Below are 19,640 nucleotides of genomic sequence, written 5' to 3'. Positions count from 1 at the left end.
CCTTGGGGTGCCACCGGAAGAGCTGGAGGAAGTGTCTGGGGTGAGGGAAGTCTGAGCAGAGTTGCCTCCGCGACGCGGCCCCGGATAAGCGGCAGAAAATGGATGGATGGATGGATGGACTTGGCACGTCACATGAACAGAGAGGAGCGCTATTTCACCTCCTCCCTTGCTGTCGTCTACTTCTCTGTGTTCTTCTTACTTCGGTGTACAGGGATTATTCCGCCCTTTGACGTGTGGAGCTGTCTCCTGGATCAGCCAATCCAGGGGCAACTTGCTTCAGATGGATGGAGGTCTCCTGAAGAGTGCGATGTGGTTCTCCCGCCAGAGTACACTGCGACAGATGGCACCGCATTGTTCCTCTTTTATCCAGGGTTCGACTAACGGCCGGACCCTCCTCTCCAGTACCCTGGAATAGACTTTCCTGGGGAGCCTTTGTCACTCAGCCGAACAGCGTGAGACGTCCTCTCGACGACCTTAAATCGACCCGTTCACCTGGGCTCGGACCACTTCCTCTTTATCACGCTGAGAAGTACCCAGGGGCTGGTGTTGAGGATCTCAGCCGAGTCCCCCCTGGCTGCCGGTCCCAGCAACATGTGCAGAGAAACGAGATTCCAGACATCTCAAAACTGCATTGTCACATCTCTCCCCTGAACATAGATTTTTCTCTTGTATAGATTTGGCTAATGCTTTTTTCTGTCTGCCACTGGCGGATCAGGTGAAACCACTGCAAACAGGTCCGACTTATTGCCGCCAATGCAAACCAAACTCCTGTTCCGGGAATACAAAGACCGAACAGCGCTTAACAAAGGGCCCCGGACTCCATGCTCCCGGAGCACCCCGCCACAGGATGTCTCAGGGGACGCGGTCGAACGCCTTCTTAAGATCCAGAAAACACATGTGGACTGGTTGGGCAAACTCCCATGAACCCTCAAGCAGCTGGTGGAGGGTATAGAGCTGGTCCAGTGTTCCACGACCAGAATGAAAACCGCATTATTCCTCTTGGATCCAAGGTTTGACTAACGGCCGGACCCTCCACTCCAGTACACTGGAATAGACTTTCCTGGGGAGGCTGAGGAGTGTGATCCCTCTGTAGTTGGAACACACCCTCCGATCCCCCTCCTTGAAGAGAGGGACCACGACCCCATTCTGCCTGTCCAGAGGTACCGTCCCCGCGTCACGCGATGTTGCAGGGATGAAGGGCCCCGGACTCCATGCTCCTGGAGCATGGAGTCGGTTTGCCAGAATTTCCTCGGGGCAGACCGAAAGTCCTCTTCCATGGCCTCTCCAAACTCCTCCCAGACCCGAGTTATTGCCTCCACCACAGCCATGAACTATGGGTCATGACCGAAAGAACGAGATCCCGGATACAAGCGGTTGAAGTGAGCTTCCTGCGTAGGGTGGCTGAGCGCACCCTTAGAGATAGGATGAGGAGCTTGAGAGTTGGTTTTTAGAATAAAGTTTGTATTTTACTAGACCATAGTCGTACTTTCACTATTCAAGTTTAAACATGAAGTGTTTATCAGGTTTAAGCAGTTTCATTATGCTGGATTTGACTGCTATGGTCTTCTCATCAGTTGTGGCCGAAAAAATGCTTCAGACGAGATACTGAGTGTGTTTTTAGAATAAAGTTTGTATTTCACGAAACATACTAAACTCTCACTATTCAACTTTTAAATGATGTGTTTATCAGGTTCAAGCAGTTTCAACCAGTTTTATTTAGTGGAGTAACTGCTATTTTCATTTCATCAGTAGTGGCCGAAATGGTGCTCCTCACGGGATATAGAGTGATTTTGGAATAAAGTTTTTATTTCATTAGAACAAACTAGTACTTTCTCAATTCAAGTTTAAACATGATGGACTTAGCAGTTGCAAGTACTTTCAACCAATTATATTTAGTGGAGTAACTGCTATTTTCATTTCATAAGGAGTGGCCGAAATTATGCTCCACACGGGATATAGAGTAATTTTGGAAGAAAGTTTTTATTTCCTTAGAACAAACTAGTACTTTCTCAATTCAAGTTTAAACATGATGGACTTAGCAGTTGCAAGTACTTTCAACCAATTATATTTAGTGGAGTAACTGCTATTTTCATTTCATTAGGAGTGGCCGAAATGATGCTCCACACGGGATATAGAGTAATTTTGGAAGAAAGTTTTTATTTCATTAGAACAAACTAGTACTTTCTCAATTCAAGTTAAAATGATGTGTTTATCAGGTTCAAGCAGTTTCAACCAGTTTTATTTAGTGGAGTAACTGCTATTTTCATTTCATCAGTAGTGGCCGAAATGATGCTCCTCACGGGATATAGAGTGATTTTGGAATAAAGTTTGTATTTCCTTAGAACAAAGTAGTACTTTCTCAATTCAAGGTTAAACATGATGGACATAGCAGTTGCAAGCACTTTCAAACAATTATATTTAGTGGAGTAACTGCTATTTTCATTTCATCAGGAGTGGCCGAAATGATGCTCCACACGGGATATAGAGTAATTTTGGAAGAAAGTTTTTATTTCCTTGGAACAAACTAGTACTTTCTCAATTCAAGTTTAAACATGATGGACTTAGCAGTTGCAAGTACTTTCAACCAATTATATTTAGTGGAGTAACTGCTATTTTCATTTCATAAGGAGTGGCCGAAATGATGCTCCACACGGGATATAGAGTAATTTTGGAAGAAAGTTTTTATTTCCTTAGAACAAACTAGTACTTTCTCAATTCAAGTTTAAACATGATGGACTTAGCAGTTGCAAGCACTTTCAAACAATTATATTTAGTGGAGTAACTGTTATTTTCATTTCACCAGGAGTGGCCGAAATGATGCTCCACACGGGATATAGAGTAATTTTGGAAGAAAGTTTTTATTTCATTAGAACAAACTAGTACTTTCTCAATTCAAGGTTAAATGATGTGTTTATCAGGTTCAAGCAGTTTCAACCAGTTTTATTTAGTGGAGTAACTGCTATTTTCATTTCATAAGGAGTGGCCGAAATGATGCTCCTCACGGGATATAGAGTAATTTTGGAATAAAGTTTGTATTTCCTTAGAACAAACTAGTACTTTCTCAATTCAAGTTTAAACATGATGGACTTAGCAGTTGCAAGTACTTTCAACCAATTATATTTAGTGGAGTAACTGCTATTTTCATTTCATCAGGAGTGGCCGAAATGATGCTCCACACGGGATATAGAGTAATTTTGGAAGAAAGTTTTTATTTCATTAGAACAAACTAGTACTTTCTCAATTCAAGTTAAAATGATGTGTTTATCAGGTTCAAGCAGTTTCAACCAGTTTTATTTAGTGGAGAAACTGCTATTTTCATTTCATCAGTAGTGGCCGAAATGATGCTCCTCACAGGATATAGAGTGATTTTGGAATAAAGTTTGTATTTCCTTAGAACAAACTAGTACTTTCTCAATTCAAGTTTAAACATGATGGACTTAGCAGTTGCAAGTACTTTCAACCAATTATATTTAGTGGAGTAACTGCTATTTTCATTTCATCAGGAGTGGCCGAAATGATGCTCCTCACGGGATATAGAGTAATTTTGGAATAAAGTTTTTATTTCATTAGAACAAACTAGTACTTTCTCAATTCAAGTTAAAATGATGTGTTTATCAGGTTCAAGCAGTTTCAACCAGTTGTATTGGTGGAGCAACTGCTATTTTCATTTCATCAGTAGTGGCCGAAATGATGCTCCACACGAGATATAGAGTGATTTTGGAATAAAGTTTTTATTTCATTAGAACAAACTAGTACTTTCTCAATTCAAGGTTAAATGATGTGTTTATCAGGTTCAAGCAGTTTCAACCAGTTCTATTTAGTGGAGTAACTGCTATTTTCATTTCATCAGTAGTGGCCGAAATGATGCTCCTCACGGGATATAGAGTGATTTTGGAATAAAGTTTTTATTTCATTAGAACAAACTAGTACTTTCTCAATTCAAGGTTAAACATGATGGACATAGCAGTTGCAAGCACTTTCAAACAATTATATTTAGTGGAGTAACTGCTATTTTCATTTCATTAGGAGTGGCCGAAATGATGCTCCACACGGGATATAGAGTAATTTTGGAAGAAAGTTTTTATTTCATTAGAACAAACTAGTACTTTCTCAATTCAAGTTAAAATGATGTGTTTATCAGGTTCAAGCAGTTTCAACCAATTATATTTAGTGGAGTAACTGCTATTTTCATTTCATAAGGAGTGGCCGAAATGATGCTCCACACGGGATATAGAGTAATTTTGGAATAAAGTTTTTGTTTCCTTAGAGCAAACTGGTACTTTTCAATTCAAGTTTAAACATGAAGTGTTTATAAGGTTAAAGCAGTTTCAACCTCTTTTATTATGCTGGATTTGACTGTGATGGCCTTTTCATCAGTTGTGGCCGAAAAGATGCTTCAGACGAGATACTGAGTATGTTTTTAGAATAAAGTTTTAATTTCATTAGGACAAACTCGTACTTTCACTATTCAAGTATCTACCCAGATAAATGTACACTAACACAACTATTGCTCACCCAAGGTGCTAAAAACACTGTGTTGCAGTTGCGAGGTTACAATTTGTATAGACTACAGAAGTGAAAGCCACAGGTGCATTAACAACATTTTCGCACTTTTCGAAACACAGCTTTTGCGTGACTCCTACCATGAGTCGTCAGAGACACTGCGTGCTCAGAGCAAAGATACCTCGGGAGCCACATGACCCAGTTGAAGACTGTTGTCGCCGGTCTTCTATGCCTGTCTACACAGGAGAGAAGAAACCTCAACAGCGAGTTGCTATGACACACTGATGGATATGAGTGCTCTCAGCCACACCACCACGTGGTCTCGCAGCTCTTTCACTCCTTTTCAGGAGAAGGAACATTGTCATTTTCCAGCACCTGACAGTGCTATCAGCTCCCTCACTCTCTCCACCGGAGAGAACCAGGATGTTCTAGCTCAGATGACTCTGACCATTCCGATATCCCAAGGGTACCTGGTCTTTGGACCAGCCAGCTTGAGTCCCTTGCAGAGGACATAGAGCAGTTCGAACCAAACAACCCGGAGATTCGTGTAGCGGACAACCTGGTGGAGGTTGAACGCTGCCTCTTCAACCTGCCTCATCCTTCGTCCCGAGAGAAGCTTACGCTTCTCTGGAAGATGACATCCAGGAGTGTCCATGTTTACATAGAGTCCCTCCCATCTGCCATCAGAGACCATTACTCAGCCCTCTGTCATGCACTTAGGGAAGCAGGATCATCTGCACAATGATCCTGCCTCTGCAAACTTTGGTGCATTTACAATCACTCAAAAGGGGGCGGAGACTCCCAGATAGTATTTATAGGTGCCTAAGGGCTGCCTACTTCCAAGGCCACAATGCACCAGGATTGGACAAAGACCAGACTTTTAAGTCCCTCTTCGTTAACAACCTCCACAACAGTGTGTGGATCGATGTCGCCCTTTTCTGCAGGACCAAAACCCCACCATGAAAGACCTCCGCAAACATGCGCAGATGGTGTGGGAGCTGCACCACCGTTCAGGTGAAAACTATGATGGTGATGCAGGTGTCCTGAGGTCTCAGGTGAGGAGAGGTAAGTCTAAAAACCGAGGCTGAGGTCAGACTCAAAACAACTGGGATGCAGATGTCCCACAGTGGATTAAAATCTGCATCAGAGTGGTGAAGCAGCACCTGAACCCGCCTGGTAAGAAGGGACCTGGCTCCCCCTGACCGCATTGACTTGGCCCCTCCCCTCCGCACACAAAGTTCATTTTGGCAGGAGGAGGAGATCCAGGAGGTGAAAGAGGCCCATTTGACATTCTTGGGTAATCTTGGCTATGCCAACCACAGATACACTTCAGTGGTGGTAGGGGTTGTTGACACTCTCTCACTGCTTGGTACTGGGTCAGAAATCCCCCTCATGTGTTCAGACACCTTCGCACGGGTTGCTAGAACCACGCTTGCGCATGCCACTTAAGGAAAGCCACTTCAGGTGGAAGAGTGTAGCATAAACAACCGAGGCTTCACTCAGGACTTGCACCACATCACTCAATGTGTCTGGGTCAACAGCTTTCCAGGACATGTCAGCGACGCATCCCATCCACGTCACTGATCTGGACACAGAAGAACTGCTTATTGGTCAGGACATCCTAAACCGACTCGCTGCCACCAAACGGCGCCTTTGGTCCCAAGTCGTCAGCCCGACTCCCATTGGCTAAGAACTAGGCCACCCAGCTTCTAACAGCAATCGTTCAGCCAACCCACGGGTCCAAAATCTGACACCTGGTCAGATTAAAGTGACCGCATTTCCACCTTTAGAGATGTTAACTGACAGTTCATTCCACAATCTTGAACTAATTCTCATCTCATTGACAATCTGCCTTCGTCCCTCACCAGCGACGACACGCATGACACAACTCTCCTCATTTCCACAACCAAAACCATCACCAGCGCTCACCATGTTAACCTTGAACAGGTTCTTCAGGGTACAAAACCGAGCACCGAAGGTGACATGGTTGTGCACGCTCCAATGACTCAACCAGAGAATACAGACATTTCAGGTAAACAGACCATGTCTGTACCAGAAGAACCTTATTCAGGCTTCGAGTCAAAGACCGAGCAACGCTCTGCTGAGGCTCGCACTTTACCACAACAGAAACAAGGAGATGCATTTGTATGAGGAGGTCTCCCGCGATTATCACACGATCTTCGCAAGGGACTCGCACAAAAAGGGGGGGGGGGGGAGTCACAGACATCCACCCAGTGCGCGTCCCCACTGACTTCGAGGCACTGCCATCTTCTGAAACCCAGTACATACCCTTTCTAGCTGACGGGGTCAAGCGGTCCTGGTTCACTGGTTTGAAACAGCCTGCGCTCCAATCTCACACCTTCCCTGTTATTCAAGATTGTTATATCTAAAGAGAAACATAAATCAATTTAAATAACACTTTTTTTGGCATTAACTATTTCCAGTTTAGCTGGTGGTGGCCCAATGTCATTATTATTTGATAAATAACCAATTTATTCTAATGAATAATTTTTCATAAATAAATTATTTTTGATAAAATGTTGCTCCGTGCTCTTGTTTATCTTCCAACATGTGAGATGTTGTTGATGAATACACAGCACAGTTCCACAGTAACCAATGTGTTTTACACAGCCACTGTTCTTTGTGTCAACATGTAGGTCCAGAACACAACTAAAGACGATGTCTCTAGACATCCAGAAGACTTCCTCAGAAGAGCCTGAATGAAAGTTTTTTGAGACGTCTTTCCTGAACATTATATTGACGTCTGGTCTGGCCGTCACTGAAAACACGTTTCAAAAGAAACAGAACACGTCATCAGTCTACCACGGGACATACACAGAGAGTCAGTTTAGTATTACCATTAACATGCATTTAATTGGACTATGGAAGAAAACCAGAGAACCCTGAGGAAACACATGCACACACAAGTTAATTCCACAAACACCTCCAGGTGGATTTAAATCCACGATTTTCTGTCTGTAGCCATTGAGACAATTTGACCATTGTAATTGATAGAGCTGATAAAACCTTTATTTGGTATATAGTTGTAATCTCAATATGAAAGGTTGTAGAAATTAATCATGCCCAAAAACTCCTGCAGGGCCTTAACCGAGGCTGGACGAGGGAAATCTGTCACCGCTTGCACCTTAGAAGGCAATGGAATGGCACCCTGAGTTGAAATACGATGACCCAAAAAGTCAATCACAGGCAGACAAAACTGGCACTTAGCAGGGTTGACAATTAGGCCATGTTCCTCAAGGCCAGACCTGGGCATTTTAAGGCCCGCGGGCCAAATGCGGCCCGTGACCCGATTCTGACCGGCCCGCGAAAGGTTGCTTAGAATTAAGAAAACAAAAGCTTCTTTCGAATTTTAATGTGTGGACTAAAACCATCGGCTCTATAAATTAAAATGGAAATGCTTTTACTTTGAAGCCTGTTTATTTATGTACAGTGTACGTAACCTACGTACGTCGTATACGTAACCCGTAAAACAAGTCAATCAGTGCATGCAAGAGATGTCGGTGGAGAATCAAAAATGGCGGTGTTGCGGGCGCCGCCATACTTATTTACCGGTCGCCGCCATTTTGAAAATATGCGTACCGGAAGTGACGTTTACTGTAGCGAGATACAGGAAGTGACGTATCAGACCCCGCGGAACGTCGGGAATTACGTTTTCGGAGGCCCACCCACCGGAAGTGACGTTGGAGGACCCACTCGCCGGAAAAAAAACTGTGCGCCGCGCTTCAAACGCACATTTGTTCCCATTGCATTGTTTTCTTCACACGTGTACTCGAAGCTCAACAGAGTAAAGGATTGTCTTCTGCTAAGGTAAATAATTGCATTTTTTTCTATGTGTAAAGTATCAGCCTGCACTAATAAGAACGAAATAGTAGGTGGAGTTATACCAGTATTTAGAGACTATGTTTATACTCGCACTGGAAGACCGGAGCCAGATCAGCTTCACAACCTTCCATGAGGGAACAGATATGTTCATCTCTCCCCAACTGTGTCAGTCTGTCCACATATCTGCTGCTTTATTTCTCCGTCCAGACAACTCACAGTTTACTGTGTGCCTTCACTTATCACTCCTGCTAACTGCAGTTTCATCACAACATTTAGTTGCGTTTACGTCCTAAATGGCTGAATTTTGTCACGTGGGTGAAAAGCCTCAAAACGGTGTGCATCAGCCTGCACTAATAAGTAGGACATGGTTGATAGGTGTCATTATATCAGTATTAGTGAGAGGAAGAGTCGTTGTATAGTTATGTTGGGAGCAATTCAAGTAAGATCAGCTCAAAGTTTATGTTGCTCTTTTTTTATCTTTGTTCCATGTGTTGGTTTATTTAGACCCGTACTGGTATTTTTTATCATACTGCATTACTGGATTTTTACAACCTGACTGGGATTTCTGTGTTATTATCAGAGCATCCAAATTAGAGAAAGTTTAATGGTTGTGAGGGAGATTTAATATCTTATATATAACATACTGCAATGAATCACTTGGATGCTTGTCAGTTTGCAATCATCAATGAGAGATCAGTACATTTGAACAAATACTAATGATTCTGATTTAAATATTTTTTCAGACGCAGTGTTCAATCAGAATGTCACGTCATCGTAGCAGCGAATGCGTGGGCATGGAGCATTCATATGCACACCCAACAATGCACACAGCATCTGTGCTGACCACGGATCCAGAGACCGTAAAGGAATTGAGTGTCGCATGTCTGCATGCAGAACACTCCTATGACTCATCAATCAAGTTTGAGATTTTTTATGTAACATAAGCTCAGTTTGTTTATTTTTATTCGTCTGTATTGCAACAGATCTTCGAGATGCTGAAAGAGATGGAGGAGGTCATGGAAATCAAGAAGGGGGACCTGAGACTCATCGATTACATTTTTGATGTTATGCTTCCAGAATTAAGATGATCAATCAATGGAGGACATCATAGAAGTAGTGGTCAATATTTTGTGTCTTTTGAAACCTATCTGCATGCACCTTGTCCATCTTTTTCAGATCATCATCAACATCCTGATGGCTGAAGGTCACACAAGGCTTCAAGCACAGGTCATCATAGCCAGTGGGAGAAAGTTCTAGCAAGCTCCTGTCGTCTGTGCTCTCATCCTCCCTGCCGGATGTCTATCAATATAGTGGTTTGAAGTCTCCTGTCCCAATTTTCAGAGTGTATCTTTTATCTATCTGTCTGTCCTCTCCTCTATCCTCTCACCCCAACCGGCCAGCAGAATGCCTCCACCTCTGAGTCTGGTTTCTGCAAAGATTTCTTCCTGTTAGAGGGACTTTTTCCCTTTCCACAGTCGCTCACGCTTGCTCATGTGGATTTGTTTGGTTTTGTCTTTAAAAGTGCTTTTAATATATAATAAAGAACAATGACGTGATTCATGGATGGTTTTATTCTTTTAAAGTTGTCAGAGGTACTTTTTGAAGGTTTGTCATGGACATTTACTCTGAAGTAACTACAGTTACTCTCCATTTTTGTAGTTAGTTTTGCTTAATGCACCACACATTGTCACTGCATGAATGAAGAAGGCAGATCAGTTTAGTAGCTGAACTCTACAGATGTGGTTCCAGCTGCAGTGTCTTGTTGAAATAGGTTCAGAGAGATATTGAATATGGAATATGATGGGGGGGGGGATTCTCCCTCTTCAATCCACTTGGCTCTGGACCTTATAAACACTCTGAGCTCTATTCACATAATATCTACCTGGATGTTTCTCCAGTGTTCTTGTGCTTCTTCAAACTGAACATGATCCATGAAACCGTGACGTAACTGAAGCAGTGACATCAGTTGTCCTTTTAAATATGGCGGCGACCACAAACACGCATGGCGGCGGCCAAAAACAAGTATGTCGGTGCCCATAAGCCACCATTGTGATACCGCACTGGCGAGGTTTGCGTTTTGAGAGTAGTATGGCGCTGACCGTGAGTAATAATGGCGGCGTCCACAAACAAGCATGTCAGCGGCCGTACACCGCCATTTTTATACCGCACTGGCGAGGTTTCAAGTCTGGAGGAGCACGGTTGCATTGCGGATCATGTTCTCTTGCCTCCCACCGACAGTGACGCTGTAATTGTGCGTCGGAACAAAACATATTGCATGTAGTACTGCCTCCCACCAACAGTGGCGCTGGGGTGGTGATTCGGATCAAAATGGCCGAACAAGATGGCGGCGGTGGATTCCCCACCGACGGCTTCTCAGTGCATGTGATTGTCGCCCCTCAATGATGTACGGGCACGTCAAGAAAAGAAAGGTGGATGCTGAAGGCCGAAATTTCAAGAAGATTTGGAGCACTAAATATTTGTTTACTGAAGTCGGTGGTAAACCCGTCTGTTTAGTTTGTGGAGAGCACGTCGCCGTGTTTAAGGAGTACAATGTGAGTCGGCATTATGAGACAAAACACGCGGAGAAATACAGACACTTGGCGGAGGCTGAGAGAGCGCGAATATCAGAAGACTTGCTAGCAAAGCTAGCAAAACAACAAGGCTGTTTTAGCAAACTACACACAGCCCGGGATGCAGCGACCAAGACCAGCTTCGTTATATCCCACAAAATCGCTAAAAACAGCAAGCCGTTCTCGGATTGGCGAGTTTGTGAAAGAGTGCTTGGTGGGCTCTGCCGCGCTAATATGCCCTGAGAATAAAGAAGCATTTGAAAAAGTCCCGCTGTCCAGGCGAACCGTCACCAGAAGGGTGAAAGGAATCGCGGAGAATCTCGAATGTCAGCTCAAAAGTGGAGTTGAAAGTTTTGACTTTTTCTCTTTGGCTTTGGATGAGAGCTGTGGTGTCCGTGACACTGCCCAGTTACTGGTGTTTCTCCGGGGAATAAGGCAGGACTTCAAGATTACGGAGGAGCTGGCCGCATTGAGGTCAATAAAAGGAACGACAACGGGAAACGATCTGTTCAAGGAGGTCGATGCATGCATGGTCAAGCTTGGACTGAAATGGGACAAACTGGTAGGCGTCACTACTGATGGTTGTCCGAATATGACAGGAAAACATGTCGGACTTTTGAAACAGATCCAAGATAAAGTGACTGAACTCGGCACAGAGCATCATTTAGTGTTGATACATTGTATTATACATCAGCATGTACTGTGCAGGTCTGTGCTAAAACTTAACCATGTTATTGATGTTGTAACAAAAACGGTTAACTTTATCAGGGCACGAGCATTAAATCACAGGCAGTTTGTTGCACTTTTAGAGGAGCATGAGAATGAACATGGTGACATCATGTACCACACAGCTGTCAGATGGCTCAGTCTGGGCAAAGTGCTCAAAAGATTTTGGGACCTGAAAACAGAGATTCAAGAGTTTTGTGAGATGAAAGGCAAAAACATCCCCGAGCTTTCAGATATGAACTGGATGGCAGATTTTGCATTTGCTGTTGATGTGACGGCACTGATGAATGAACTGAGCACTAAACTGCAAGGCAAGGGCCTTTTCGTTCATGACATGCATAACCTGGTGAAGGCTTTTATGAGAAAGTTGCTGTTTCTTTCAAGTCAACTACAGAACAACACTCTCACTCACATGCAAACCCTTAAATAAGTCAGACCATCAGCCAATCATCTCTGCAGGTACTCATCCATGTTAGGAGATTTGCATGGTGAGTTTTTAAGGCGATTTGATGATTGTAAAAACATTGAGGATGAAATGCACCTGGTTTCCTCTCCCTTTGCCTGCAGAGTAGATGATGCACCCAGTGATGTTCAGCTGGAGCTCATTGACCTGCAGTCTGACACAGTACTGGCAGAGCACTTTAAGTCAGCATCACTGCTGGAGTTCTACTCATCTCTTAAGGAGGAGAACTTTCCAAACATGAGGAGACATGCTCAGAAGATGTGGGTTCTGTTTGGATCTACCTACATATGTGAACAAACATTCTCAGTAATGAAGTTTACCAAATCCAGGTTCAGATCCTCTCTTACTGATGATCATCTGTCAGCTGTGCTTCGCATCTCCACCTCAGACATTCAACCTGACTTTGATGCACTCGTTAAAGGGCAGCAAAGGCTAGATTTCTCTCACTGAACAAGAAAATACCCAAATGTGTGTTCACTATTACTTTTTGTCTGCACAGCTTGGCAGTTTGACAATCATAATGTGACATATCTTGTTAATGATATTTGGCATACAAAGACATTGTGATGTCTTAATAGAAAAAAGTGTTTTTGGTTAATGTAATTAAAAAAAGAGTTACAAATGTTTCATGTTTACAATTGTTTTGAATAACTGCACTGAATAAAAACATTTTTTGTTAAAATAACCCTCACTTTCTCTTTACCTAATAATAACACAGACACTTACCAGCATGTGTAAACAATGCCATTTACTGCTTTCAATTTAGAAATAAAATTCATATGCAGAATAGAGTTTAAACTTTTGGCAAGGCCCTCCACAATATTTTCTGCTTCTCATTTGGCCCCTTCGGAAAAATAATTGCCCACCCCTGCTCAAGGCGCTGAAAAACTTGCTTTAGGTGTGAAAAATGCTCCTCAACTGAAGAACTAGCCACCAAGATGTCGTCCAGGTAAACAGAAACGAAAGCGAGGTCGCGCAGCACAGAGTCCATCAACCTCTGAAAAGCCGTGCCTCTACTCTTGCCTGGCCATAATAAAACATAAAAAAATGACAAGAAAGAATAGAAAGTGTCATCTGCTCAGTGTATTGACACATCTTATACACAGCAGACACAAATTGCACTTAACAAGTTTTGAACTATCAAAACTCAGTAACCAATCAGGTGTCTAACATTGATTTTTTTTTTTTAGAGAATCAAAACCACAATACAAATAAAGCTTTCAATTTCTATTCAAGAAAATGTGCCCATCTTTTCTAAAACTCTCTCTCTCTCTCTCTCTCTCTCTCTCTCTCTCTCTCTCTCTCTCTCTCTCTCTCTCTCTCGCCCCGTTTCCTCATTAGTTTTAATGTTGGTTTTTTTCCGGAATAAATGTGAATGTTTGATGAGAGGCTGTATCTGGCAGCATGAATCACTCATTGAGTAAAAAGAAAAAAGTGATGGCACGTGTCGCCCCAATTAATCCCTAAAACACAAGAGCCTCTAAACGTATTGAGAACAGGTAGGAAGCATATTACCAGCTAATAAAACTAGTAAACAGAGTCCATGTGTGTATCAGTGAAAGTGAGCAGGTTTTATGTTTCTATGTTTCTTCAGGTGAGATGTCCAGTTCCTGGACGTTCACAGCACTTTCACGGCTGGGAGACATAGTTTGCATTGTACAGAGAGGTTAAGAGATTTCTCCGACTTTAAAACATAGTGATGAAAGCAACTGTCTGCAGAATCCATGGCAAAGCATGGATTGTCAGCCTGAAAGCGTCGGGAAGTGTCGCAATGCCAGTGCATGGCGCATGTGACAGCTGCATTTCTAGTTTATTCCATCTGATTTCTACTGTAATCCTGCTCAGTAATCCCAGTTTTTATCGAGCATACCTGTAACGAGATTACACATTTTTTTATGTACTGTAACAGATTACAGTTATATGTTTTTTGTATCCTAATTATGTAACACTGTTACATGTATTCCATGACTACCCAACCCTGGTTGCACCTAAACATGTGATACACACTCAGACCTTACTGAGACTTACTAAACTAAAGTTTTCTAGCTGTGCAATGACTTGAAGTAAAGCTCTGGTAAACAAGCTGCATGTAATGATGTTCATGTAGGTACAAATAGCCAGAAGAGTCTTTAGAGCCAGAAGTGGACAGACGAAATCACCTTGTACTGCAGGTGACAGGAGGAGCAGCAAGGTGGGTGAGATACAGGTTCTGGGAGATTCCCACAACACACTGTAGACAAAAGAAAAGTGTTAAATGCACAGGCTCCACAAGTTGAGAGACTCTTAAGATCAACACCAGGAGACACCAGATCACTTTGATTGATTGTGAGGACAACACACACGGAGTGAGGTGGTATTGAAAGGCTAATTGCAGGAGGAAAGGTTTGTTTTGTAGAATGGGTCTCTTGTATTAAATTCAATGTAATTTGGATCAAATGTCTTTGTTATTTTAAAAGCATGTTTTGTTGTGAGATGTAATTTAATTTAATCACAATAACCAGCCAAAGTATTTTCTATGTTTACTACGTTTAAAACTAAATGATCAACCATCTCAACAGTCATTGGTGGACATTTAATGTATATTTCATCACCTGAAGAGTCCAACTTTGCTTTACATCTTTAACTTATATACAAGTGAAATCACAGCTCTAAGTTCTTGTTACTGAATAGTCCCTAAACGGCTCACCTGTCTCTGGCTGTGAGGCCCTGTCCGGAGGGATGGATGAGCCCGATGAAACGTGGGCTCAGCCGTTGGTGGAGATTTCCACTCAACCCTTTGAAGCGCTGCTCCCACGTTCCTCCACTTGGACCATGGTTTAATCGAGGAAAATCATGTCACACTGAAAAAACAATTCTGTCATTTCATTTTTGAGTGTACTTTTTTAAGATAGAGCTTCTCAGGCTGGTTTAATCAAGTAAAATCATGTTACTGTCTTAAAGGTGCACAGGAGGATTTTCTTTTTCCGGGTGGATCATCAAGACTATTGGTACTCCCAACTGTCAATCATTCTGGTGATATATTACGCAAGGCCGTCGTATGTGCTCGTCCCCAGGTAGCGTGGATCTATTAGTTTTCACTTTCTGCGCATGCGCGCTTTCAGGTGTATATGGTGAGCTACGCCTTCAGCGAGCTCGCAGTTCTCACCGGGTACTTTGAAAATGGCAGAGGGTCGCAAAAGAGAAAAAGTGTCTTCGAAGTGTATGAGAAGAAGAGAAAGGCTTCGGAAGAGAGAAACAAGACCAGAGTGTTTTTGGGAGATTCTTTCACACGATGGCGTGCGCTGAAAGCCCAGGTTGGGCTTCCCACTGATGCTTCAGTCGCGAAGTTTCTACTCGACAGGTAAAGTTTGGCATTCTATTTGGAGAAATCCATTTCAAATCACTTCCAGTAAAAGTTATCTATGTCTATATTGTAACTTTCCAGGGTTGATTAGTGGAAAAAGTTCAAATCTTCTTGTAAAGTGAGCTTGTGTAAGCGATGCTGACTTGTGACTTGTAAACAGTGCGTGCACGAGGAGAACTGGGCTCGTTCATGTCTCTCGCACACGTTTTAGTAGGCGTTCCATCTCGGGAGCAGGTAGAGCTTTGCGTGCATTTTTCAAAAGGTGGAGAGGGCGGTTCTTTCCTAAAATTCGGGAAAATCCTACTGTACTCCTTTAAGATAGAGCTGCTCAGGCTGGTTTAATTGAGAAAAAAATCATGTTATTTTCTTAAGATAGAGCTGCTCAGGCTGGTTTAATCCAGACAAATTGTGTTACTGCCTTTAGATAGAGCTGATCAGGCTGGTTTGATCTAGAAAATCACATTACTGTCTTTAGATAGAGCTGATCAGGCTGGTTTGATTTAGAAAATCACGTTACTGTCTCTAGATGGTGCTGCTCAGGCTGGTTTGATTTAGAAAATCACGTTACTGTCTCTAGATGGTGCTGCTCAGGCTGGTTTGATTTAGAAAATCACGTTACTGTCTCTAGATGGTGCTGCTCAGGCTGGTTTGATTTAGAAAATCACTTTACTGTCTCTAGATGGAGCTGCTCAGGCTGGTTTAATAAAAAAAACAAAAAACTGACTTTAGGTAGAGATGCTTAGTGTTGGAATTCGTTCCTGTGTTCCCCTGAATTCCTGCTTGTTCGTTTGATCCGGGAGAGGCAGGAACAGAGTTAATTTCTTCAATAGCTAATTTAATAATCACACAAACAAGAGATTACAAAAATACATATATCAGATTACATAATACGAGCTCAGACCATTCTTCCTTGCAGACCCAAGTGTGCAGGCCAGGTTTACAATGAAGAAGGGCACAACTGCAACACGTGGTTCATATATATACATTTGCATACACCACCTCAACCTCACATTGGTCGGTTCCTCGTGATGTATGCGTTGCTATAGTGAATTTGCTATTCCTTTGTTCCCAAAACTGCTTCAAACTGGTTCTTCTCAGAGCTTGACGTTCTGTGGGACAAAGTGACCTCTTATCTGTTGATCCAATCTTACCTTGACCATGTTTTTGCAAGTAGAGCACTGAGGAGACATCGCCAACCAACTTGGAATGTCCCTGAACATGGATTTATAGCTGTGTTTTCCCAACTTGGGCAGTGGGAGAAACCCCAGTAGTGTAGAAACACAACTGAATACAATATGTCCAGTTGTCACACAGAAAACAAATGTTCAACCACTATATTCCTTCAATTCCCCTTTTGACCTCTGACCCCAGAGGTCAATAATTAGTGTCAATACAGTATGAGGCACTCTTCGTATAATAGAGGTCATATGTAAGCAAAATCAACAATCATATACTCAAATAGCAACATACAAATCTTTTAAACGGTGGTGACTCCCCCTTGAACTGCAACCTTGTCGTGGTGGGGGAGTTTGAGCACCCGAATGACCCTCGGAGCTATGTTGTCGGGGGACTTGCCCCTCCTGTGGGCCCACCACCTACAGAGGCTGCCGTAGGGGTTGGGTGCATTGTGGATTGGGGGGCAGTCGACGGCAGAGGCCTCGACGACCCGATCCCCGGCCACAGAATCTGGCTATTGGGACATGGAATGTGACCTCGCTGGGGGGGAAGGAGCCCGAGCTTGTGAGGGAGGCTGAGAGATACCGTCTAGATATAGTCGGGCTCGCCTCCACTTACAGCTTGGACTCCGGAACCCAGCTCCTCGACGGGGGCTGGATACTCCACTGCTCTGGAGTTGCCCTCTCTCTCTGGAGTTGCCCTGTCTCTCGGCTGGCCTGGGAACGCCTTGGGGTGCCACCGGAAGAGCTGGAGGAAGTGTCTGGGGTGAGGGAAGTCTGAGCAGAGTTGCCTCCGCGACGCGGCCCCGGATAAGCGGCAGAAAATGGATGGATGGATGGATGGACTTGGCACGTCACATGAACAGAGAGGAGCGCTATTTCACCTCCTCCCTTGCTGTCGTCTACTTCTCTGTGTTCTTCTTACTTCGGTGTACAGGGATTATTCCGCCCTTTGACGTGTGGAGCTGTCTCCTGGATCAGCCAATCCAGGGGCAACTTGCTTCAGATGGATGGAGGTCTCCTGAAGAGTGCGATGTGGTTCTCCCGCCAGAGTACACTGCGACAGATGGCACTGCATTGTTCCTCTTTTATCCAGGGTTCGACTAACGGCCGGACCCTCCTCTCCAGTACCCTGGAATAGACTTTCCTGGGGAGCCTTTGTCACTCAGCCGAACAGCGTGAGACGTCCTCTCGACGACCTTAAATCGACCCGTTCACCTGGGCTCGGACCACTTCCTCTTTATCACGCTGAGAAGTACCCAGGGGCTGGTGTTGAGGATCTCAGCCGAGTCCCCCCTGGCTGCCGGTCCCAGCAACATGTGCAGAGAAACGAGATTCCAGACATCTCAAAACTGCATTGTCACATCTCTCCCCTGAACATAGATTTTTCTCTTGTATAGATTTGGCTTATCCGGGGCCGCGTCGCGGAGGCAACTCTGCTCAGACTTCCCTCACCCCAGACACTTCCTCCAGCTCTTCCGGTGGGACCCCAAGGCGTTCCCAGGCCAGCCGAGAGACAGGGCAACTCCAGAGAGAGAGGGCAACTCCAGAGCAGTGGAGTATCCAGCCCCCGTCGAGGAGCTGGGTTCCGGAGTCCGGTATCTCTCAGCCTCCTTCACTCCTGGAGCTGAAGGAGCATGGAGTCGGTTTGCCAGAATTTCCTCGGGGCAGACCGAAAGTCCTCTTCCATGGCCTCTCCAAACTCCTCCCAGACCCGAGTTATTGCCTCCACCACAGCCATGAACTATGGGTCATGACCGAAAGAACGAGATCCCGGATACAAGCGGTTGAAGTGAGCTTCCTGCGTAGGGTGGCTGAGCGCACCCTTAGAGATAGGATGAGGAGCTTGAGAGTTGGTTTTTAGAATAAAGTTTGTATTTTACTAGACCATAGTCGTACTTTCACTATTCAAGTTTAAACATGAAGTGTTTATCAGGTTTAAGCAGTTTCATTATGGTGGATTTGACTGCTATGGTCTTCTCATCAGTTGTGGCCGAAAAAATGCTTCAGACGAGATACTGAGTGTGTTTTTAGAATAAAGTTTGTATTTCACGAAACATACTAAACTCTCACTATTCAACTTTTAAATGATGTGTTTATCAGGTTCAAGCAGTTTCAACCAGTTTTATTTAGTGGAGTAACTGCTATTTTCATTTCATCAGTAGTGGCCGAAATGGTGCTCCTCACGGGATATAGAGTGATTTTGGAATAAAGTTTTTATTTCATTAGAACAAACTAGTACTTTCTCAATTCAAGTTTAAACATGATGGACTTAGCAGTTGCAAGTACTTTCAACCAATTATATTTAGTGGAGTAACTGCTATTTTCATTTCATAAGGAGTGGCCGAAATTATGCTCCACACGGGATATAGAGTAATTTTGGAAGAAAGTTTTTATTTCCTTAGAACAAACTAGTACTTTCTCAATTCAAGTTTAAACATGATGGACTTAGCAGTTGCAAGTACTTTCAACCAATTATATTTAGTGGAGTAACTGCTATTTTCATTTCATTAGGAGTGGCCGAAATGATGCTCCACACGGGATATAGAGTAATTTTGGAAGAAAGTTTTTATTTCATTAGAACAAACTAGTACTTTCTCAATTCAAGTTAAAATGATGTGTTTATCAGGTTCAAGCAGTTTCAACCAGTTTTATTTAGTGGAGTAACTGCTATTTTCATTTCATCAGTAGTGGCCGAAATGATGCTCCTCACGGGATATAGAGTGATTTTGGAATAAAGTTTGTATTTCCTTAGAACAAACTAGTACTTTCTCAATTCAAGGTTAAACATGATGGACATAGCAGTTGCAAGCACTTTCAAACAATTATATTTAGTGGAGTAACTGCTATTTTCATTTCATAAGGAGTGGCCGAAATGATGCTCCACACGGGATATAGAGTAATTTTGGAAGAAAGTTTTTATTTCCTTAGAACAAACTAGTACTTTCTCAATTCAAGTTTAAACATGATGGACTTAGCAGTTGCAAGTACTTTCAACCAATTATATTTAGTGGAGT

Source organism: Blennius ocellaris (assembly GCF_963422515.1).
Source record: "Blennius ocellaris genome assembly, chromosome: 12".
NCBI lineage: Eukaryota > Metazoa > Chordata > Actinopteri > Blenniiformes > Blenniidae > Blennius > Blennius ocellaris.
Note: the sequence above shows the minus strand (reverse complement) of the source record.